Genomic DNA, 24988 nt, shown 5'->3' with positions numbered 1-24988 from the left:
GCGTCTGCGGGGCGATGTTGTGCATTGGAGGACCCTCCCGCTGTCCCTAATGGGACGCGCGGTCCTATTCAAGATGATGGCCCTCCCTCGCCTACTCTAAGCGTTGCAGAGCGCGCCGTTCATGGTGCCGGAGCAGTTCTTTCGAGCGGTTGAGTCGGAGCAGCGTGCGTTGTTATGGAGCGGGGGCTGTCCTAGGATAGCTCTTAAGAAGTTACATGGGGGCTCGCGATCCCAGACATCCGCCTGTACTACTGGGCGTCCCAGCTAGTCAATGTTAATGGTTGAGTGTTTGCACCTGTGGAGGAACCGGCGTACAGGGTGGACCGTCTGGTCTTTGGAGACGCGACCTACCTGGCGGCCCTCTACCATAGAGGCAGATGCCGCGGGACCCTCCCACCTCTGACAAATGCGGTGGTGGAAGTGTGGAGGAGGGTGACGAAGTTGCTGGGATGGGGAGCGAAATTGACTGCCCAGATCCCCTTATGGGCCGGGAACTTTCTCCCGGCAGTGGCCAAACTGAAGGGCCTTCGAGCTTGGAACCTTATCGGAATTGACAGACTAGGGAACATTTGGAAGAGGGGAGACATGGTGGAATTTGCAGCCCTACAGATGGAGTTCCGGATGGGAACTGGAGAGTTCCTGCATAACCAGCAGCTTAGACATGCCATTCAGGGCCATTTGCAGTCCGGGGACCACCTACCGGAGTATGCCCCATTTGAGGACCGGCTGCTAATGGATCCGATGATAGATAAAGCAATCTCCCTCACTTATAAAAATCTAATCAACAATCTGACTGACCCCCTGGGCCCTCTGAGGGAAAGGTGGGAGACAGACGTAGGGCTACTGGAAGGTGACGACTGGAGAGAAGCGTTGTAAGGTCCAAGGGAGGTGTCGATTCGGGCTCGGTTCAGGCTGGTCCAGCTTCGTATATTGCACCGCTCTTACACCCCTCGCACGACACAACACCGGATAGGCTACGCAGACATCCTGTGGGACTGCACCAAGATCAGGGCCTACTGGTCCAGGCTGTCTGACATCATGGCAGAGGTAGTGGGGCAGACGTTCCGCTTGAGGCTCGATGGCATGTCCTGGGGGTAACGAGTGACATTACTTGGCCGAAGAGCAGCAAGATCTGGTTGGCACTAGCAAGTATGGTCGCCAAAAGGAATATAGCACGGCTCTGGGGGAGTGAGACGGTGCCTACAGTGGAAGAGTGGGAAAGGGACCACGATTGGTGCCAAAGGGCGGAAAGGGTCATTTATAAGAGATCAGTCAAAGGGATTTGGAGCACCCTGCTGACACGTCACAGCTGAATTACCTCATGCATCATGGTCGATGTGGTTCAGTGTTGCTCGCTTCACACACAGTTCTCACAGTTTGTTGGCCAGTGCCAGTACCAGTATTCTTTTCAAGTGTATCCCCAGACACGAGATGGGGATGCCCCAAAAAATGGGAGAGAGTGTGGGGGCCATGGAGGCGATACAGAGGTTAGGCAGTAGACACCCAGGCAGACTTTGAGTCCAATTAAAAGCTGGAGGGGGCCTCGGGTCCCGCTCCCTTCTTGAGGGGGATGGGGTTGGATGGATGGCGTGGGAGGGAGTAGGTCGGGTTTGGGAGGCGGGGACACTCTAGTAGGTAGTGATGCTCATTTGCAGGATTTTCACCGGAATGGGCCCCGGATATTCAAAGTTAGGGTTGGGAGGGATACGGGGGGTTTGGTTTTTTCCCTGCTGGTCATGATGATGACATGCAATATGTATGATGATGTCTTTTATGTATCAATGTATTAATACTGCCGACCGCTATGTGATCTTACTGGAGCATGTTTTTACAATAAAAAGATTTTTTTTTAAAAGACTGATTTGCATATGGCTGTGTCCAAACTGGGGTGGCGTAGTGGGCAAAAGAAGGATGGATTTAACCCAGACCTTTTGACTGGGGGAGACTGTTTGCATTGTTAGCATTCCGTCCATCATTTGTTTGCTGTAACACAAACGGAAAGCAAGCAAGTGGAGGAAAAGCTGTAGAGAGCGTCTGGTAGTGTATTAAAGACTACTAGCCTTGGTTTCGGTGGCCGATGTTTAATGGCACCGGCGGCCGCCAGCTTCTGAGGAAAGCTTTGAGAACCAGCACTCTTTCTTTCACAAATTAAGCAGAGGTTTACACTCAGCTCTATCCACATATCCTCTTTAACTCGTGCTGGCTGACACTCAATGTGTGGATGTGCATCAATAAAATAATCTTCTATCCGTAAACAGAAATCATAGTTTTTAGTTCTGCCTTGGCAGTGTAGCTGTCTACATACCTATTGTTATCAGTTCTTCAAATTATACCGAAATTTGGCTTTGGGAGGGTTGTATGACGATACATCGCCCACACTGATATCGCGGGAGTTTACATCGCGGCACTAACATCGCAACGGACATCACAGAGGCAATTTTTTCATCGCACGTTGTCGCGGCGCAAATATGGGCATGTCATTGGGTAGCGTGTCACATCGGCGACTTTACATCGCGCGACATGACAACGCGATGTTTGAGCCCTACCACACAAAGTGTAAAATGCTGTCTACCCCTCCCACGTCCGGTCATCGACTTCTGCCCAATGTAGCGCTCCGAGTGCCACAAAGTAACTATAACAGCCAGCCTATGACTAACGCCCCATCCCCCAGTCTCATTATTTCATTCTGTGTCCTGTCAAATATTTAACACCAGCAGCTACTTGCAATTCAGCAAAAATCATGCAACTCCTGATTTCCGTGGGCACGTCTTCCACCTTTCTTCTTTTGCTGGCGGCAGTATGAGGAGCGAGGTCATACTAATATACTAGCATATATATACACGTTACATCTGTAACTGTGCATGTGCGAGTTTTTTAAATAGCTGCTCTTGCTTAGTTTATATGTCTAGGCGCTAGTTGTTTGGCACTAGGTCTCGTGATGTCTTCGACACCGATTTACACAGCGCTTCATACGCCCGACAAGGTCCCATAGCTCAAGCCCCTTTTGTCTAACATGGGAACACGTAGTCACCTGGTTGCCCTTCGTATTTTAATGTCAGATACCTCTCCTGTTATTGTTTGTGGTGTCTCCAAATTTTTAAAACAATTTTGGCTGATTCGTTCCAAGAGGCTGTCAATTTCTGTTTAATTGTTTCTTAATTAATTTATTCGGGAGTATACCCGGTTCCTAACTTTTTATGATGTATGCATTGACTAGCTGGATGTCTTGGAATATTCTTATTGTATGTAAATTGCTTTCAAGATACTTGTTTATCGAATAAAAGCTTACAACACAAGGTCCCGAAGCACTTATGGCAATGTGCCCTCTGACCTTTCTGCCACAGAGTGACTCACGTGTCTGGGCCTCTGAGCAGCCAGAGAGGTATCTGGATTTTAAGGGGTAGGAGTGTAAACATCCTGGTTTGTTTGTGTGCGCGCGCGTGCCTAATGCCCCAACATCTGCCAAAGAACCATACAAATGTATTGTTTTTTTTAAATGCAGCTTCTCCTCGGGCTTGGTAAATGGCCTGGCAAATTTATTGCTTTATTGGGGTCTCTGGTATCTTTAGCGTGCGCGTGCTATTCGGAAGAACCTGTCCCCCACTGTGCACCCGAGTAGCCGCCATTATTAATTGGCCCATAAAGATTCATCAAAGGCAGCTAAAGTTCACGAACTGTTAGTGTCACAGGAAAAAACCACCTATTCATGCATCCATACACCCATCCATCCATCCACCCACCCATCCATCCTGCATCCATCATTCATGCATCCATCCACCCATCCATCCACCCACCCATCCATCCTGCATCCATCATTCATGCATCCATCCACCTATCCATCCATCCATCCACCCATCCATCCTGCATCCATCCTGCATTCATCATTCATGCATCCATCCACCCATCATGCATGCATCCATCCATGCATCCACCCACCCATCCACCCACCCACCCATCCATCCTGCATCCATACATCATTCATGCATCCACCCATCCATCCATACATCCACCCACCCATCCATCATGCATCCACCCATCATGCATCCACCCATCATGCATGCATCCATGCATCCATCCATCATTCATGCATCCACCCATCCATCCACCCATCCAGCATCCACTCATCATGCATGCACACCATGCATCCACCCTACAATCATTCATCCATCATGCATCCAGCCATCATGAATCCAACCATCATTCATTGCTGCAGGCATCCACCATTCATCAATCAGTCATCATCCATATATTAACATCTGCGAGCCTGAGCAATGTTTATCTGCACATGAAATCACACGTTGTTTCCCTGTTTATTAAATATTATTGTTTATTAATCCATTCTATCTCGGATGCTCCAACCCAAATGGGAGCAGTGGTTGAGCGATCTGGAGGACACTGGTTGGCCCGAGGCCTGCATGGCCCCTCCTGAAATCGCTTTATCAACGCACTTGCATCTGGTAAAACTGCATTATTTGCACATAACTTACCTTACGCCGTCTCACCTTTTGCATGCAGGCATTCTCTCAGAACCCAACTGCATCCATTGTTCATTTCCAAATGCTGATTTCTCTCACGTGGTGTGGCAGTATCCTTTTTGGCGCGTAATTTGGAAGCTTACAGCTCAAACTATCTCCTGAGTGCAATGGTTTCTAAAAGGGACTTTGCATGCAAGTGGAAATGTCAACGTCCTCTGGCGCTTTCAGAATGGAGGGCTGGGATGGACTGGTGTGCTAATCAAGAAGAAGTCATTTATATCGCAGGGTGCTTCCCCCGTATATTTACCAAGATATATGGCAAATGGGGGAATACTACGGTCTGTCGATTATGTCTGAGAGCCCAAGCTCCTACTTGGTGACTCAGTTCAACCTGTTTGAGCATCTGGATATGAGCGATGTAGTGTGAAGTTTTTGTACCTTATCCATCCATCCCCCCATACATCCACCACCCACACATCATGCATCCGTATATCCCATCATGCAGCCATCCATTATGCATCCATCCACCCATCCAGCCATCCATCCACCATTCATCCATCCATCCATCATACATCCATCCACCACCCACACATCATGCATCCATATATCCCACCATGCAGCCATCCATCCATCCATCCATCATCCATCCATCCATCATGCACCCATCCATCCATCATTCATCCATCCCCCCATACATCCACCACCCACACATCGTGTATCCATCCATCCCCCCTACATCGACCACCCACACATCATGCATCCATCCATCCACCCACCCATCCATCATTCGTCCATCCATCCATCATGCATCCATCCATCCATCCCCCATACATCCACCACCCACACATCATGCATCCATATATCCCATCATGCAGCCATCCATTATGCATCCATCCACCCATCCAGCCACCATTCATCCATCCATCCATCATGCATCCATCCACCACCCACACATCATGCATCCATATATCCCACCATGCAGCCATCCATCCATCCATCATCCATCCATCCATCATGCACCCATCCATCCATCATTCATCCATCCCCCCATACATCCACCACCCACACATCGTGCATCCATCCATCCCCCCTACATCGACCACCCACACATCATGCATCCATCCATCCACCCACCCATCCATCATCCATCCATCCATCATGCATCCATCCATCCCCCCATACATCCACCACCCACACATCATGCATCCATCCATCCACCCACCCATCCATCATTCATCCATCCATCCATCATGCATCCATCCATCCATCCCCCCATACATCCACCACCCACACATCATGCATCCATCCATCCACCCACCCATCCATCATTCATCCATCCATCCATCATCCATCCATCCATCATGCACCCATCCATCCATCATTCATCCATCCCCCCATACATCCACCACCCACACATCGTGCATCCATCCATCCCCCCTACATCGACCACCCACACATCATGCATCCATCCATCCACCCACCCATCCATCATCCATCCATCCATCATGCATCCATCCATCCCCCCATACATCCACCACCCACACATCATGCATCCATCCATCCACCCACCCATCCATCATTCATCCATCCATCCATCATGCATCCATCCATCCATCCCCCCATACATCCACCACCCACACATCATGCATCCATCCACCCACCCATCCATCATTCATCCATCCATCCATCATGCATCCATCCATCCACCCCCATACATCCACCACCCACACAGCATGCATCCATATATCCCATCATGCATCCATGTTATTTCAGCTTTTTCTTTAATTCACTTATTTTACCTTGTATTTTCAATAATTAATTTGACACCGTTCGTGCTTGTGTGACACCGCATTTTAGTTTGGTTCGTTGTAATCACATGCGATTTTAATGGCATCGCGCCGTTGTCGCTTGCGTAGTGAATGCATGCGATGTAAATGAGCCGGCGATGTGTAAGTCGCGGTGAGATGGATCCGCGATGTGAGGCCAGCACCTTGTGACTGCTGGATGTTTCATTTCGCCCTCTACGAAATGCTTCCATTGGCATGCATGAGGGATTATTTTCAAACTTAAAAGTACCCGGAATCGCCACACTTTTGTTTTTATCACAGTTATCTCCCACATATATTCTGTACAGTAAACAATACAGATTTTGAAACCTCCCTCCCCCAAGTCACAGACTTTAACCAAACATTCGTGCACTCAACATCTGCGAAAAGCGTTTGTGAATATCTGTGATTGCATGCATTGGATCATTAAAACTAGACCTATTGGCTTTGCCAATCCTTTTATTTTTTTTCTGGAGAGCTACTGTGTGTACTGGCATGAGTTGGCTAAATGGATGTCACACATCCGTGATGAGAAACGTGATTTGTGCTTGAAACGATGTTTTATTGATCATCAGGCAGCTCAGATAAAACAGGCATTTATCACTTTAAGATTTTCAAGAGGGTGTTCTCCTATGCAGACTACTTCCACATTTTCACATCCATTGTAGTATCTTTTGCTACGGTTCAACTTTCATGATGTCGTATTCCAATTATCTTGCTACCGAGGTATTCGAAGACGTTTTTGGTTCGGCAACATATGTACACATTGTTTAATAAACTATAAAGGAGCGCCACCTAGCGGCCCATAGAATATTGGCATTCAACTTGGAAGAAAATATTAAGAGTCTTTCGAGCCTCATCAATAGGTTTCACCCCAGAACTTTAGGAGCTTGTTTTCAGAAAAAAATAACTGCCATGTGGGCACATGAAAATGACACCCGCTTTGCAAATGATAAGTGCATTTAATGAAGCTACATGGGGATGTCTGATTATGGTGGGAGATCATCTGCCAAAGAAGCGAAGGCCATAGTCACAGGTCGCTATATATTTTTTTTTTCACCCAGAGTTTTATATAGCGCGAACTAGACCCGAGACATCAGGTATCAGAGCGCTTAACATGAGCACCATTTTCCTTACAGATCAACACATTCATTTTTGTTAGGCACGGGGAGATTAAGTGATTTGCCCAGAATCACAGGATGTTGAGCGTTGTTGCTGTGACTTGAACAAGGTACCCCAAGTTCGAGGTCGATCGCTGTAACCGTAAGGCTGCATCCTCTCCTCACCTCGCTATCAATGTTAGATGGGGAGCCAGGGAGTTCCTGAGATGAGCTCTGCAGTGTCGTGTGATCATGTGAAGTAGGACCCTTGTGGTTCTCAGGAGACTCCTTACAAAGTTATGTTATCAGTTGCGAGGTATCTGGGAGTGATCATTAAAGGTTATGACATAGTGCATTCAGTTAGCGGTTGCATGGTGTGGTGGTCATTTGCCTGCTCCAGAGCTAGGGAGGATTTAACAAACTCCATTTGCTTTGATGTTTTTGCGCGTGCTTTTTCTTGTTTTTAGGAGTGCAAATCATTTGCATTGCCAAGTATGAAGTTAACCCCCTCCCGAGGTTATAGAGAAGGCTCAGAGCTCTCAAGTACTTTGAACATTTTGGTGTACAGGATTTACAAACATTGGCAAAGTCGCTGCGGAGAATATTTAGTAACACCTCACGCCATATTTACCACAAGAAAGTGGTGCAAACTAGTGCAAAGTCGTGCTGTAGGGTTTACTTTCCAACACAAATCTTGAGTTGCATTGGAAGAAGCCCTGTAGCAATGCACAGTAGTGCTTTGTGTTTCGTTGCACTAATTTGCTTCAGGGGCATTCCATGGGTGATACATGTGCATTCACATGGAACCAATCATGCCTTTGGATGTGAAGCCCTATCTACCAAAGGTGTACTCCAGACTTTGCACCAAAACGTGTTAACCCATATTTAAGCATAGCTTTTTATACTGAAAGTATACCCTTTGAATAAAAAACCCTATTTTTGAGATCACACACATTGGCGCAAAGTAGCCTATAGTGTGCCAGCGCAGATGGAGAGAGAACTAGCACCATACCTTAGCAGATATGGTGCTGTTCTGCTCTCTCCCTTGCACTGCATTGCTTGAAAACTTACTGAATCTGATTCTAAGTATCACTTTTCATTAAACATACATTGCCCAATCCAATAGGTCTGGTATTTTTAGGGGAAGTGTTTTGTAATATTAGGGTGACTTTGTGTATGCTGCTCCCAGTTCTCCTAGACAGAAAATACCATAATGAAGCAACCTGTTTGGCTACAACAATAGGATTGCAGGAGCAGGTCTCCTATTTTGAAAAGACCACATTAGCAGTATGAGCTGTACACTAAGCAGAGTGTTAGTAAAAAAAGACACAATGTATAGTTTGTGTTATAAGGGGTACAGTTAAAAAGCATAAACAGCAAAAAACTGTGCAATAGATACTTTTGACAAGGGCCAGTATAATGGTATATCTGTAAGGAACCCTTTGTGCATGCTCACTTGTGCTTTATGAAAATAGTATTAAGTCCAACATAAAAGTTAGTATGACAGAAAACAAATGAACATGCAAAGGTGATTAGTGTATAGCCTGGACTGTTCCCATGAGGCACAGGGTCAGACTGATTTGCATATGGCCATGTCTGAACTGGGGTGGCAGAGTGGGCTAAAGAACGGTGATGGATTAAACCCAGATCTGTTGACTGGGTGTGAGTGTTTGATTGGTTCAGGTGCTCCGTCCATCACCACCCCCTTTTGTACCATAGTGTATAGCCTCAGCATGTCGTACACACAAAAAGGATGCTCTCCTAAATGAAAAATCCATAAATCAATAAATAAAATGTAATCAAGTCACTGACGTATACACAACAAAGAAAACACACTGATTTGGAATTACACATTAAAGGTAATGTCGCTTCTGAAGTCTACTCTAAGAACAAATTCAACCATCACCAACGCTCAATGGTAACAGAAAAAAGACAATGTGGCCATCCATTAAATGCTACAGCCCTCATGGACAGCCAATCTAAGCAATGGCAATCCCGGGATTAACCATTTAAGCCAGTGGCCGATGTGGGCTGACATAATGCCCACTCTGTACAACTTTTTGTTTTTGCCTTTATAAAATATTGGTAACGATATTGGTAAAAGCTGTATGCAGCAAAACCTGTAAAGTAGAGGGCAGACATCAATAGAATGGTGTTGGAACTGGCCATTTTTGCAGGGTTGCCCCAAACTTTTTGCCTTTTTCCTCCTCTTTTTCTGACCCTCTTTTTGTTGGCTTTAGGACCCTGAGCACTTTACTACTGCAGAACAGTGCTAAAGTGCATATGGTTTCTCATCTAAACATGTTATAGTTGGTTAATACCTGATTGACATATTTAGTTTACCCATAAGTCCTTTGTAAAGTTGTATACCAAATACCCAGGGACAGTAATCTAAATGCTACTAGTGGGCTTGCAACACTGATAGTGCCATCCACATAAGTATCCTTTCAAACCTGTCTCAGGCCTGCCACCTCAGGGCCTGTGTGTGCAGTTTTCTGCCATTTTGACTTGGCATTTAAACCACTTGCCAATCTTCTAACTCCCCTTTTATTACACAATAGTCACCCCTAAGATAGGCTCTAGGTAGCCCTAAGAGCAGGGTGCTGTGTAAATGAAAGGTAGGACATGTAGTGGTATGTGTTGCAGGTCCTGGTAGTGACAAACAACTTATTTCATTTTCACTACTGCGAGGCCTAATCCTCTCATAGACTAGCATTGTGAATTCTTTAATAAATGTTTAAGCTGTTTTTCCTGATCAGAGAAGACTAGCTTTTTCACGTTTCATATGTTTTAAATGGTGATGACAAATCCTCCATATTGGTGAAATTGGATTTAACATTACTGTTTTAGAAATGCCACTTTTAGAAAGTGATACAAAAAGATGATGGACTGAATGCTGAACATTGTCAAACCTACATCCCCAGTCACAGATCTCGGTTAACATGTGGGCCCCTGCTCACCATGCCACCGGAGTCAAGCTATCCTGCCTGATGAGGGGTGAGTGTTTGACATTGTTCAGCATCCCGTCCATCATTTGTTCTTTTTGCATTTGTCGCCCTAAGTGGGACGGGAATGCCCAGACGTGGGTACCGTGCTCACTCTGCCACCGGAGTCAAGCTATCCTGGCTGATGAGGGGTGATACCCTGAAACCGGTCCTAGGATGCTTGTTTCTGGTGCAAATGCAATGACAGTGTTCCCTTCAGGGAACACTAATGTGTCCACAAGTTTTGCCTCTTTATGCAGTTTCCGCTCTAGAGGCCAGGGGCTTGTAGGGCTTGTGTTGTGTATCCTCCTGCATTCTCACTTACAATAGCCATACTCTCACGGTGGACAGTCCTCCAATTCCTCCAGGTCTATTTCGTGCCCAGTTTCGTAGGCAGTGGCTGAGATCCAGTGCTCCTCCCATCATAGATTACAAAGAATTCCCAGCCCAGCAATCTCAGTAGAGAGACCCAGGCCCTTTCAGGCATGTGCATCCCTACCATAGCACCTCATACATGTGCAAGATCCCCCTAGAAATAATCTGTCAGGAGACCCCTGCGTGGAGGGGGCTTGTGATGGGCATTGAGCCATCTTTTCAAAGAGGTCAATCAATCAATCAATCAATCATGCCATTTGTATAGCGCACTACGCACCCGGGAGGGTCTCACGGCGCTTGGGGGGAGGGGTATGCTACTGCTCGAACAGCCAGGTCTTGAGTTGTTTCCTGAAGGCGAGATGGTCCTGGGTCAGCCGAAGGTGGATGGGGAGGGAGTTCCAAGTCTTGGCAGCCAGGTAAGAGAAGGATCTTCCTCCGGCGGTGGCTCTTCGGATGCGTGGTACGGCTGCGAGGGCGAGGCTGGTGGACCGTAGCTGGCGGGTGGGCGTGTAGAAGGTCAGGCGGTCGTTGAGGTACTTGGGGCCCAGGTCGTGGAGAGACTTGTGTGTGTGGGTGAGGAGCCGGAACGTGATCCTCTTGTCGACGGGGAGCCAGTGCAGGTTCCTCAGGTGGCTGGAGATGTGGCTGCGTCGGGGGACATCCAGGATGAGTCGGGCGGAGGCGTTCTGGATGCGCTGGAGTCTTTTCTGTAGCTTGGCTGTGGTTCCGGCGTAGAGGGCGTTTCCGTAGTCCAGTCGGCTGGTGACGAGTGCCTGGGTGACAGTCTTCCTGGTCTCGGTCGGGATCCAGCGGAAGATCTTGCGAAGCATACGCAGGGTGTTGAAGCACAATGAGGAGACGGCGTTGACTTGTCTGGTCATCGAGAGGGAGGGGTCCAGGATGAAGCCCAGGTTGCGTGCGTGGTCGGTTGGCTTGGGTGCAGTGCCCAGGGCTGAGGGCCACCAGGAGTCGTTCCAGGCGGAGGGCGAAGATCCCAGGATGAGGACTTCCGTCTTGTCCGAGTTCAGTTTCAGGCGGCTGTCCTTCATCCACTCGCGACGTCTTTCATCCCTTCGTGTAGGCAGGTTCTGGCGGTGTCGGGGTCTCTGGTGAGGGAGAGGATCAGCTGGGTGTCGTCGGCGTAAGAGATGATGTTGAGGTTGTGCTGGCGTGCGATGGCTGCGAGAGGTTTCATGTAGATGTTGAAGAGGGTGGGGCTGAGTGGAGATCCTTACGGGACGCCGCAGATGACTTCGGTGGCCTCGGAGCGAAACGGGTCTTATGCAAAAGCCCCCTTTATGCCCGGACAATTGTTGACAAACCATTAATTATGGTCCGGTATTTCCTAAGCATGTGTCATTAGTATTTTACAATAACCATGGCACTGTAAAAGCTATTCTAGATGTTTTTAGTTTACTTTGTGTACAGGACATCCTCATCGCCTCATCATGGATCTGAGGCAAATATTACCACCCTTACTGCCTACCTATGTTGAAGTATAGAGAAAAGTAAAAAAATATGCATTTAACAAAAAAAATATTAAAAATGGTTTTATTTTGCATAATACTGTAAATCATGTTTGTGTATGTATTTTATTCGTGAAACAAACAAAAATCAGTAGCACTATTAACTTAATTCTGAAAGAAATGTTCATGAAGTTTGAATTTAAAAAATAAATTCCCACGAAATTAAAACAAATATTTAAATTATACATTAATAATTATTAACAGTGATGTATAGAATTAATTAAACGTAATTAATTATATTTTTATACAATTAATATTACAATAATGTATAAAGTCAATAAGGTTGATAACATATTTTAAAATGAAAGATTAAATATATATTATTAAAACAAATTAAACAATGCATTATATGTATTTATAACTATTTATAACTATTTTAAATAGTGTAATGTAATTTATCATTATTTCCTATAGTGTTTTATTTTAAGCCGCTACATCCATTATTTTCTAAGAGAGGATCTTGCAGTACCAGTGGTTGGCCACATGTGGTGTTGGATTTATTTTGGTTGTAGTAACTTTAAAAGTGCAGTTTATGAATAGCAATGGGCTTCTACTTTTGTAGGTGGGTGTGTGTCCCTCCCTAAACCAGTACATAACTCTCCCTAACCTCCATAACCCCATTCTTACACCTCCCTAACCCCATTCTTACACCTCCCTAAACCCCTTCCATTTAGTAATAAGTAGACCACTTTTTCCAGCCACTCCCCCTGGTCCCGCCCACATTTACTCCCAAGTAGTAAGCACACATGTGGATTTTTCACATGTACAGATTGCAATATCTGTCAATTCGGAAGAAATAAAACTAATGATTTTTGTTACAATACAAAGAGGACTTGCACCATCAGACACAGGATTACTTGCAAAAGTACATATATAACATACATCTTGGGTTGCACATGCAACATGATTTATGTGGGCAGTACTATTTGCCCTCTCAAAATACGTGTCCAGGAACATGTAAGAGCCATCCGCAATTTAGATACACGATACCCCATGACATTTCATATGAAGGAACATCACGAAGGGAGAACAGACATTTGGTTCCATGGTATAGATTATACACCACCCCATCCCAGGGGGGGGGACCGAGAGTTGGCATTAAGACGTAATGAAGCAGGTTGGATTTGCAGACTGCAAAGCACATTGAAGGGACACAATACTGATGAGGAATTACATTATTTTCTGTAATGTGATAAGGAATTAAATTAGCTCCCTTAATGAGGTCGGATATCTGGAAAGTCCACTGAAGAATAATTTCTTGTATCATAATGGGACCCGTGAAAACATGGAATGAAGGGCTTCAAAGTATGTAGTGCCCCGAAAGGGGTAATTTACTATGTGGATAGCCTATGTTACTGTATAGAAAAATATGGTACTAACAGAGATGAAAGAACAGGGCCTAAACAGGGATATGTACCATAATGAATCATAAAACGTATGAATTACAATGTGATATGTTCTATACAACTAAAATTAAACTGAAACTGTATGTGACTAGAAAGGTGAATATGTGGACATAGCCTCTCCCATGTTATTCAAACCCTGGTATAACTCTTTATGTGTAAATAATATTTTAAGAACCAATATTTAATGCCCCCGGAAAAATTCTGAGTCCAAATGCAAGGCTTAATGTTTCAAAGATTTTGGTGGACACACGTACAATCAGGAAATAATAACACGAGCACTTTTCCCTCACTTGCTGCCCATCTCACTCTGTTTATGGAAAGACCTCGGCATGCACTGACGATTGGGGACATTCCCCAAGAGAACTCTTAACACAAAAATATTAGTGCAGATTGGCTGTCAGATATGCATCGGTCTATGCATTTGTAAACAATATTGGCGTCTCGATATGGGTCATAGAGCGCTATTGTTTTGGGACTAATGTGATTTATTTATTTATTTCTGAACCCCGACGATTAAATACAACAAGGATTGAGTTGGGGGTCTAATTTGTAGAGACTCCCTGGGAGCGCACGCGACGCGATCACCAGGTGCATCGTAGAAATAAAAAGAGGCGGTATGTGCGTCGGCTGCAAACTTTCAAACGGAGACTCTTTTCCTCAGGAGAGGACACTACTTCTCGTTCGGTGAGTAAGGGAAACTCAGTAGGATTTAGAACCGTGGGTGACGGGAGGCGTAGTGGTGAGGTAAAAACGTTAAGCCTAGAGTGCTGTCTAGGACTTTGACAGACGCGGCACTTTGTAGGCACATTAGGGTCGTGATACTGAGTGCTGTCTAGGATTTTGATAGATGTGATACTTTGTAGGCACATTGGGGTCGTGATATTGAGAATACAACACTAAACCGAGGCTCTTGGTTAATAATTGCTGTTCAACGCGATACGCGATAGGTGTGATACTTTGTAGGCACATTGGGGTCGTGATATTGAGAATACAACACTAAACCGAGGTTCTTGGTTAATTATTGCTGTTCAACGCGATACGCGGCAGACACATTTAATGTGCCCGAAATACTTAAAGTATCAAGTGGGCTATATCTTCCATGCGGAAAAGCCTATGGTTCCGATAAAAAATTGTGGATAAACGCGATACTTTGTATACACACCTAATGTGCCTGTTGATCAAAAGCACCAAGTATGTAATAGTTTCGATCGAAAAAATAGTGGTTACCACAAGGGGAGACAAATGTTTGAAAACGTGAAAACGTGCCTGGTAAAAAAACGAGAGAGAGGGGAGGACTGCTGATGGGTGGTGGTCGCCCCCTTCGTCATACCTCCAGGGTATCTCCATGGAATGTGAAATTCGTGGGCCTGGGGGGAGACGTAGGAAGGCAAATGCGCACAATAAAATAGGCCACGATGTGGGTTATACTAAAATACGTATTTAAATACGGGGTCACAATCAGGCCAAATGCAATGGGTTGTTATGAGATCGGCGGAATCTGTAGAGAAACCGAGATGTGAGGATTTAGGAACAAATACTCAGATTAAAATCAGAAACTACAAATATGACTTATATGAACTTAGATAAGAATACTGCTTTTATTTTTAATATTTAGGCACAGCGGCCGTTTACTTTGATGTGGACATAGAATTCGTAGACATAAGATGTGAGGACTGTGCACATTGGACACAGCCAGCACGGTAAGACACGACTTTGTATAAGTGCTTCTATTTGTCTGTCTGGAACTCTTTATACATTGATCCCTACATATGGAAGGCCCTTCACTTTTCCCATATTTTACATCAATGTAGTATTTAATTGTGTGAGCAAAGTAAGTGGAATTACACAACCCTAGATCCCACTTATAAGTAGTGAAAATAGGATTTGGCCCTGAAACCTCAGACTTATAAAGATATACAAATGTGACTTCTCAATGAGAGGAAGAGAGAAATCATATATATACTCTCCTTTGAAAAATTGCTTTTGTCTGTATACTTTCAAAATACTGATTGTACTGGTCTCCACTAGAGTCTATTGACAAAGATCTGAGACATTGGGGCGTAATGATTATGCCTAATGATGTTTATATAACTTGGAAAGCACTGCCATAAAGAATTCCTACTATGGGGGACTGAAATCTCATATAAGGTTGTCCTTTCAAATAATTTAACAAATAATAGAAAATAAAATGTACCAAATTATAAGTAAAATGTAAACTAGAAGATTAATGAACGTAGGAATTTGGCTCCTCCCCAAATTCTTTACATGGTTTCTTTATATACGTGTTAGCTATGATGATAAATGTATATATGGATGGTAGTAGAAAAGACGAATGTACATATATTTTTATGTAGGTTGAAAATTGAAATCTTTAAAAAATATATATATATATGATTTTAGGAATGTATATATATATATATATAAAATTGGATTGGATCTAGTATGCATATTACTATGACGTAAACATCAGATACATAATGTATAATTTGTAAATCTATGCAAAAGGTACATAGGATTAGAGATCCATTTTGAAGAATTATGTACTTCTGTCGTATGAATGTAAATATTATGACTGAAAAATTGTAGATTTTATGGTTGGATAGTATTATATGTAATGGTTTTAAATGTTTTTACAGCCCTGAAGAAGTTCTTTGAACGAAACGCGTTGGCTGCCTAAAAGAAAATTGAATAAAGAAGAAACTAAACAAGACATAACAGTTCTTGGATATTCTTTATTGACACTTGTATTTTGATCTTTGGTGGTGCAACCCACAGCGGGTGGAAAGTTTACTTTTTTGTTAACAATTGCCTCTTGGGAGCAACAGGGGCGGTGGGAGTGCACACCACAGGAGAAAATAGCTCTGCATCGGACGTACAATTGAGACGGGTGGGCCTAAGGCCAATAGAGAGGTGCGGCACACTCAAAATCTCTTTTTGTGTGTTGAGTTGAGTTGCTCAGGAATCGGGTTATACACATGTGTGAGTATCTCCCATCAAAAAGATGGGAGAGGTGAAGATTTACACTCATAGGTTTGTGGATAGCATTTTTAGTACTTTATTAGTGTTTCTAACCGTATTTCAAAATTCAGTTTGTGAATTGGCCCCTCAGAATGCATTTTATACTGCAATTCCTGCTAATAAGAGCAATGTCCACTCAGTGCTTGACTTTATGAAAGAAACGTACTTTAATACTCATAAGTAAATAGTAGTACTCATTACCTAATTAAGACAGTAATAACCAAAACTCTCAGGGCCAGAGATCTGGTCCCCGAACAGGATGGTAGTTTCTAGGTGCTAGGTACTACAAGAAAAATTGATATTTAAGTCTACAGACAATGTTACACAGTCTACCTTCAGTGTTACAGCAATGGTAATGCTGATGCATTTCTTGCAGTCGTGTGGCTTCATTAGTTCATAGTTGCTATGAAACCCAAAATTCCTTATCCAAACAACAGAGCTGCCCGACCTTCCTTGCTACTGGCACTGCCCTGGTAGTGTCTGGTCATGGATTGCCAGTGTTTTGTCGCAGTCATTGGAGTACCACATGTTCAGAATCCACAAAGTTAGTCATTGGACTTATTCACTGGTCAAGAGACCAGCACCTTCAGAAAACACAAAAGAATATTGGGATCCTCCAACTCAGAATCCATTCATCACAGTAAATCATGTTTAATGGCAGGCCACCTACAGGGATGGATCTACTTACCACTGAGACAGGGCTGGTAAGGTCAGTGGCAAAGACTTTTCAAGGCCTGGGATAGGGACCAGGTGTAAAAATACTGAGCTCGTCAAGTAAGGTTACATTCTTCAGCAAGGGGGGCACCTTGAGGGTGCTCAAAGGGTCTCCATTGCACAGAGATGTGGGCAGGGACAGACAGGCTCACCATCAGTGATGCTGTCATGGTGAAAGGCCTTTCCCTACCCCAAATGTCATCATTCAGTAATATTCCCTGCCTGGAACGGCTGCCTGAAGTGCCCTGGTGCTCTAAAGAAGATGTAGTCCTACTGTTGACTATTACTCGTCTTTGCTTGGCAGGTGCAACATCACTCCACCGGTGAGCTGAGGCCCAACTCTTTACTCTGGCAGACTGAATCCTCCCTACCCTCATGTCAGTCACAGAAGCACCATGCCATGCAAGCAAAGGCTTCATTCCTGGTCTGCCAGGAGAATGGCAATCCCTGGGCATCCCACTCCTAGATCTCAACTTCCTCAACTACACGGGTGTGTGGCTCTCCTCGAAGTAGAGTGGAATATACCACAACTCCCTGGCCTACTGGTCCAGAGAGGCCAGACTTTTAAGATCCCATAGTAGACATGGCTGATCCAACCAAGGTATCTGCTACTTATGAATGCCTATCTTCCCCATCAGTCACAGGGCTTGGTGGAACACATTTGCTACATTTTCACTTCACGGTAGCTTCATCGAGGCGATCATGCAGTTCTTCTCCTCTGTCTCTTGGTATTTGTGCCTGATATCTCTAGGGTACAATGTTATTGATCTTCAAGTGAGGATGCCCTAGCTACAAAAGATGACCCCACCTAGGCACTAGTGTCATCCTAACAGACCCAAAAACACGAGCTACACACAGATGGGACTGGTTACTTCGCAAACCCACCAGGCTTTTAAGGGTGCTGATATGTCCACCACAATAAATACCAGCTTGGTTTACAGTCCGTGCCCCGGTGAACCAAGCCATCCTTCCACAGTGAAGACCTCTCCTTAGACGCACAGCATAAATATCTACCATGCATGTCGCAGGCATGATGGGGCCAAAAGATGAAAGGTATGGGAGGCTGCACAGTCTTTATAGGGAGAGGGCCAGTAAAAGGGCCCATGACTTTGGCTATAGATTACAGCGGATACCCCTGCCAGTCCAGCTACAGAGGGCCCTCGGAAAAAAAAGACAGGCGCAGTTTAGGTGTTCGCACGACCTCTGGGACCTCAAGTCATGTAACAGATAGACCCTCGATGAACATGCATGATTCACTGAGGTACAATATCAAAACACCTATAGTGACCTTCAGTGACTTACAACACAAACAGTCCAGGGCAGGGAAACAACCTCTCTAGAGTCCTGCAGAGAACACCCTCTCTAGAGTCCTGCAGAGAACACCCTCTCTAGAGTCCTGCAGAGAACACCCTCTCTAGAGACCTGCAGGGATTCTTCTCATCTCACCAATGCCTTATGCGATTGTTTGCAACGCTAGTTGCGCAAGCTCTTCTGTAAAGTGGCATTTAAACCCTATCCAATGTTCACTTTTGTTAATGACGAATGTGTTTAAAAATGTATCTTTTAGTTACCGAAAAAATGTCTGGTGCTTAAAACCTCACCTGCATGCAAAAACAAAAAACAACTTTATATCCTCAGGGTTTGATCAATATTACTATCTTTGAATCCTTAAGCTGATTCATTTTTCTATTAATTTCCCCAAAGTCCCAAGTGAAGAACCCTCATAAATCTGCACCAAAGGACCGTGAGTGAATTATTATGGAACTGCAAGGTATACTGTGATGAAAACGACAACCATGAACAGAATAAAAAGAAAATACCTGGACTGGATGACCTACTCTTGCATGGATCTAGTCGGTGTGACTTTATGACCCTTTAATTGATCGTTAGGAGACCACCAGTACAAGGGCCTCACAAGAAAAGATTAGCTCCTCTGCCAACTTCTTTTAACACCACTTAAGAAGCTCTTGTATTAAGAGCCATTCAAAATCTTGGGCACACATATATATCACCATCAGGCGCGCAACGCCCATTGGGCCCATTGGGCTCAAAGGGCTTCAGTTTCCCCCCTCACCCCTCCACCCATCCATCGTCTGTCTGGTCTGGCGTCCATCTTATCGCCTCAGCACCTTAGTACTTCACAGGTCTTTAATAACCATTTACATGTTAACGAGGCTTTGTTGTTTTTTCATCCCTTCTTAGAGCCCCTGCATCTCTACTCTGCCCCCTCCCCCCGCCGGAAATTTTAATCATCCCCCCCCTCGAAATTTGCGCCTCTGAGCACCATCATTTTTCGAAAGAAGGACGCACGCTATTTCTGATTTTATTTTAGCCTGTAGAAAAGGTGCCCAGGTGTCTCTTTTTCTTACTGTGTTTTCCTGCAGGGAGTTTTCTGCGCCAGTTAAATGAAGCAAGACAAGAAAGACCCCAGAATACTTTGCACGGGGACTTTATTAGCCAGGACTGGACGTAAAGCCTCCCAGTGGGACTGGTAGGTTTGGAAATATGCAGATGTGTCCACTCTTTCCTGCTGTTCACCCTCTCTCTACACAAGCAGCAGATGGTATTTTATCAGGAGTTTAAAGGCAGAAATGTGCATGCCTTTCTGCTCTGCAGATTATCCAATGACATGTTACTAATCATTTGTGATATGTGACTCCACCCACCCCACGGTGAATCACCTAGATGGCAAAGTCTTTTGAGGCATATTTATTTTGACGTTTTTTGTAGATTTCACTCCTATCATCCGTGAACGATCTGCAGTGTTGAAAACTGTAGAGCCCACTCTTTGCAGCTTGCAAAGTGTATTGGTAAAAGAAGGAAGACACACACTGAACAACCACACAATACAATCTTCTAACAAACCATCCACCTGGGTCTTTCGTTTATTTCAATTTTCAAGGCGTTTTCACTGGTTGACCTGAGTTTTGGGCACGTGTAAAAACCTGTAATTTGGTAAATGCACAACTAGTGTGTATACACTGGATAAGGCAGCTAGCTTGACATCCACTGAGACGTTTGTGACTTCAGGCATATTGAAGTTGCACAGAAATTGTATTGTTTACGCAGTCGTATTCATTTCAATATTTTCAATTAAGAAAGAAATCGCGATCAAAACATAAACTCAAAAATGTTACTAATATTGCATTTTAAACACTGGTCCCCATAGTGTCGGGGTTGCAACACCTTTGCGGCAAAGCCCCAATATAAAATCAATTTTGGCATTTACTAAACCACAGAAAGTTGATTGTGTGGTTTAGTAAATACAAGTAACCCAATGTACTGCATAGCTCTGCCTTGCATTACTGTGCGTCAAGCATTACATTGGTGGACCATGGATGTTCCAATGCATTTACCCATGTATTTTGATGCAAACCCAGATTTATAAACACTTGTAAACCTGTGCCTGAGGAGCCCTTCTAGTCAAATTCTTTTGCGTCAATCCATATGAACAAACGGAAATTAAACCCACAGAAGACACATCACTAACAATTGTCCTGACGCTGAGAAGAGTTAATGTGCAAAGTCAAATTTGACATTTAGGGCCAGATGTAGGTAGCCAAATACCGGTCGGTAACGGCCGAATTCGGCCGTTACCGACCGGTATTTGGCTACCGAGATGTAGGGGGTCGGAAACAGGGCAAATCGGTAATTTTACCGATTCGGTAAATATACCGGTCGGTAAATTTACCGACCGGTATATTTACAGAATCGGTAAAATTGATATGTAGGTGGGACTCTTCTGAGTCCCACAAGGCCTACAAAATCGGTATTTTACCATCAAATTCAATTTGATGGTAAAATACCGATTCAGGTGTGCATGCACATGTGTGCATGCACACCTGTGCCATATGACAGGCAGACCTGCCCTTAGGGCAGGTATGCCTGCCACATGGCTCCCGAACCATTTTTGGGGGTGCTAGAGGGTGTCAAAGTGACACCCCCTGCACCCTTGTCAAATTCGGTATTTACCGATTCGGTAAATACCGACCGGTAATGCCCCATTCATTCCTATGGGCTTCAAAGCCCATAGGAATGAATGGGGCATTACCGGTCGGTATTTACCGAATCGGTAAATACCGACTTTTAAAGATTCGGTAAATCCACATCTGGATTTACCTACATCTCGGTACTTCATATTTACCGACTCTTAAATACCGAATCGGTAAAATTCGGTATTTAAGAGTCGGTAAATATGATTTACCTACATCTGGCCCTTAATCTGTGGAAACAGGCTTCAATCTCTCTGCATGCAAACATGTTAAGCAGGGTCGGTTTTAGCGCTGCTGGCTCCCAGTGCGACAAATCTTTTTCGGCTTCCCCCTAATGACCTCATTCTCCATGGATTCCCTGACTACTAATTTCAACAGTGTCCCTCATCTCTCCATGCTTCATTAAAGCATTATATATACCTTTTCTAAAATAATTACTAAAAATAAGTAATTAAAAAAATATATACGTTTAAATTAAATACCCTCAAAATAGCACATAATCAATTCCAGAATAAAACAACAAAAAACAAACAAAAAAAACAATTCAAATGCACTACTCTATATAATCCTACAGACAGTGGGGTAAATACATAAATTGTATGAGAGGAGAGGCTAACTACAATCTAACAAAGTTGGAGAAAAAGGATACATTCATAGAGGTCAGATTTACTATATTACCTCCAGTTTAACAAACATTGAAGCAAGGGCATACATTGAGGGGAGGAAGTAAGATTTACTATTTAACTCCAGCCCAACAAACATGGGAAAATCCATACATTGTGCTGTAGATTTATTATTCTAGCTCCAGTCTAAGAAACACACGAAAATATGGATACATTGGGGTAAGGGGCCAGATATACTATTCTGATTCCAGACCCACAAACATTGAGGTAAGTGCATACATTGGATGGGTGGTCAGATTTCCTATCCTAACACTGATCCAACAAACACTGGGGAAAGTGCATACATGGGAGGGGGGATCAGATGCACCATCCTAATTCCAGTTCAACAAAAATTAGAGAGATGAATACATTAGAGGAGGTCATATCTGCTGTTCTAACTTCAGTTTAAGATACATTAGAAAAGTGCAAACCTGGGGAGGGGTTATGGCTCAGATTTAGCATTATGGTGGGGGGAGGTGGGGTTTGTGGCTCAGACTTACTATTCTAACTCTAGACTCAGAAACATGGTGAAATGTGCATACAATGGGGCATCAGATTTATTATTCCACTTCCAGTGTAACAGACTTTGGGGAAAAGGCATACAATGAGAGAAAAGGGGTTAGATTTACTAATCTAACTCCAGTTCAACAAACATTGAGAAAAGTGCATACATCGAGGGATGGGGAAGTGGCAGGAGCCAATTTTACTATTCCAACTCCAGTCCAACAAACATTGGGGAAAGTACATATATTGGGGGAAACAAATTTCCTATTCTAACTTCATGTTACCAAACATTAGGAAAAGTGCAAACATTTGGGTGGAAGGGGTTGGATTACATTATAATTCAAGTCTAACGCACAATGGGGGAAGTATATAAATTGGGCGAGTCTCATTTAGGGGCTCATTAGTAGAAACGGGACCGCCCGCAATGTGTGCGGCGGTCCCGCACCTACAATTAGGATGTGCCCGCCACAATGCCACAAATGCAAGTTGTGCATTTCAAAGCACAATGTGACAGGCACAGTGTGGTGCCTGCCACGTTGTGCATTGAAATGCAGGGGGGTACCTATGGTACCCCCCCCCATGTGCACCCCACAGAATCCCTGGGGGCCCGATACGGCCCACCAATGTTAAAGACCGCATGCTTTTCCGTGGCCACAATGGCATGTCCCGCATGCATATTAATATGGATGGCGGTGTCTACCACACACCGCCATCATATTAACAGCTTTTCCCCCAGTTGACTCATCGACCGGGGGGAAAACCGGAGGAGGGTCTTTCCGTCCACTGGGGTCCCCCCGCCATTATAATGTGGCGCGGGGAATTTGCATGCGGGCAGGGGAATATCTTGCGGTGGCGATCCGCCCAACATACTAATGGGCCCCTAAGTGTTCAATCTACAATTCAACAAACATTTGGAAAAGTGCGTACATAGGGGTTCAATGTATTGTTCTAGCTTCAGTCTAAGAAATATTTAGAATTGGACGAACATTTTGGGGGGGCAGACTTACTATTCTAACTACAGTCTAACAAATATTGGGGAAAGAGCATACATTGGGAGAGGTCAGATTTACTATTTTAACTTCAGTCTAGGAAACATTAAAAGAAGTACATATATTTAGGATGGCAGAGCCAAAACACCAAAAGATACCCATATAAATGAAGTAAACTATTTTAAATACCTTAAAATCATTGAAGTATCTTATATTAGGGAAACAATGAAGTATTGTTCAAAAATGTAATAAAATTGTTAAAGCAATTAAAACTATCAAAAAAATGTTTTAAACTAAAAAGATCTCCCAAGCTCATAAAGAAATCTCAAACCAAAAACCTTTTACTAATCAGTTCGTATTAAATAAAATAACTACTCATCCGTTCCTCATTATACTAGAAAACATATTTAAAAACATTACTACACTTTCTTTAAAAATATATAAAGAAATATTTCTACATTTCAACACTAAGCATATATTGAAATATTTTTCAATCATACAATTTGAATATTGAATATTATAATTATTATCCACACACATACATATGTAGTTATTTGTATGTATGTGTGTGTATATATATATATATATATATATATAAATATATAATATATATATATATATATGTCAAACTCAAGGTTTGCCTGCTGTAAGGACGCCACAAAACAAGTCGGTGAAATCATCCCATCATTTATTCACCGAGGAAAACAAAATACAGCCAGCTGTAGCGCCTCGCATTCAAGTCCTGCCCAACGCGTTTCATGAATCAAATCACTTCCTCAGGGGCTGCGGGCATCTGTGCGGCGAAGGAACACAGCAGTTCAATTGCACTCCTCTTAAACAAAAATTCCCCCGCCCAAATAGGCGTGGCCACCTCCGTGGCATGCTGGTTTTTGTAGTGCAATTCATATATTTCCCAGTGGATCGCTGTGTGCTCTCCGTCAATCTGCAACATGTAATATCCCAAGTGGGTTGCGGTGCAAACTGCAGGTGACTGTTTTTGCATTTACAATCCTCCGTGGGCCAACTTGTTCCTGGACCCACAGCGTCGATTGGCGCTGCAGAGGACTGCACTAAGTGCAGCTGGGCATCCTCGCGGCTCAGGCGGGGCCGCAACATATCAAACTCAAGGTTTGCCTGCTGTAAGGACGCCACAAAACAAGTCGGTGAAATCATCCCATCATTTATTCACTGAGGAAAACAAAATACAGCCAGCTGTAGCGCCTCGCATTCAAGTCCTGCCCAACGCGTTTCATGAATCAAATCACTTCCTCAGGGGCTGCGGGCATCTGTGCGGCGAAGGAACACAGCAGTTCAATTGCACTCCTCTTAAACAAAAATTCCCCCGCCCAAATAGGCGTGGCCACCTCCGTGGCATGCTGGTTTTTGTAGTGCAATTCATATATTTCCCAGTGGATCG

At 44.1% G+C, this 24988-nt stretch overlaps 1 long non-coding RNA gene across 1 annotated transcript in view; it reads left to right on the top strand.

Moving 5' to 3' along the window:
- The window catches only part of LOC144761506 (uncharacterized), a 190730-nt gene extending 174336 nt beyond the window's left edge, over positions 1 to 16394 (top strand). The window contains exons 3-4 of the long non-coding RNA XR_013595749.1: positions 15308 to 15392; positions 16329 to 16394. This is a non-coding gene — a long non-coding RNA (uncharacterized LOC144761506). The remainder of the gene's footprint in view (positions 1 to 15307; positions 15393 to 16328) is intronic.
- The last annotated feature ends 8594 nt before the right edge of the window (positions 16395 to 24988 follow it).

This window comes from Lissotriton helveticus, chromosome 6 (assembly GCF_964261635.1).
Source record: "Lissotriton helveticus chromosome 6, aLisHel1.1, whole genome shotgun sequence".
Taxonomy (NCBI): Eukaryota; Metazoa; Chordata; class Amphibia; order Caudata; family Salamandridae; genus Lissotriton; species Lissotriton helveticus.
Note: the sequence above shows the minus strand (reverse complement) of the source record. Positions and strands in the feature narration are given on the sequence as shown.